The sequence below is a fragment of the Elephantulus edwardii genome, unplaced genomic scaffold (genome assembly GCF_000299155.1).
Source record: "Elephantulus edwardii isolate Elephantulus edwardi_28Jun2011 unplaced genomic scaffold, EleEdw1.0 scaffold00078, whole genome shotgun sequence".
Taxonomy (NCBI): domain Eukaryota; kingdom Metazoa; phylum Chordata; class Mammalia; order Macroscelidea; family Macroscelididae; genus Elephantulus; species Elephantulus edwardii.
In genome coordinates this window covers 10,887,237-10,888,373 of record NW_006399828.1, presented here as the reverse complement: position 1 = coordinate 10,888,373, position 1,137 = coordinate 10,887,237, and positions in this window count along the sequence as shown.

Here is a 1,137-nt window from a genome sequence, read left to right as displayed (position 1 = left end):
CTGTTTCAGTGCAGTATACATTATTGAACCCATCTTACTCAGTCTCTCCCCAACCCCAAGGACAGTCCCATTCTACAACAGTGGCATCATGTATTTTTTCATTAACATATATAAAATTTTACTTTTTTATTTCAAACTTAATTTGCAAGTTGTTAATACAGTAATATAAACAGATAAGGGGACCTCTTGTGTCTAGTGGCAAGAACCTACACTGCCAAATCAAAGGCACGTAGGCCAAATCCATCAGCAAGTCCAACAGAGAAAGATGGATATTCACATCTTTGTGATTTACAGCCTCTGAAAAAGTGGTGGAGGATCAACAATGAATCACTTCCAACTATACAACAAACAAAAACAAAATATGTAGTTAAATTAATATGATATTATCATTCTTTCTCAGAATATTGATGAAATACATACTTTGTTTTCAAAACATAATGATCCTTTTCACAGTCCTTAAGAACTTTGAAAATGATTTTTTTAAGAACAGTCACTTTACAAATATAAGTTAAACATATTTACATTTGTTGTTGTTATGTGACATCGAGTAGCCTGTGACTCACAGCAACCCTATGTACAACATCCCTAAACCCTACTCTATCCTGTGTCAATCTCACTGTCTCTGACACACCTACCCCCACTACTCCAGTCACTGAATCAATCCACCTCATAAAGGGTCTTTCGTTCCTGTGCTGTCCCTCCACCCTCCCAAGCATGATGTCCTTCTCCAAGGATAGGTGCTTCCTTTTCACATGTCCAAAGTATGTAGATGAAGCTTCAGAATCCTTGCCTCCAAGAAGCAGCCTGGTTTAACCTTATTTAGGATGAACCTGTTTGTTTTCTTCGCAGTCCATTTTATATGCAATACTCTTTTCCAACACCACAGCTCAAAGACATCAGTTCTCCTTCTATCCTCCCAAGTCATTATCTAGCTCTCTGATGCATAGCAATTGATTGCAAAGACCAAGGCCTGTAAAAGGCATATCTTAGTCTCCAGAGTGACACCACTGCTCTTCAGTACTTTGTAGAGGTCCCTAACAATAGATTTTCCTATTGCAATAGATATTTTAATTTCCTGGCTGCTGGTGGCAAGGGTGTTGACTGTGGAACCAAGCAAACTAAAGCTGTTAACACTCT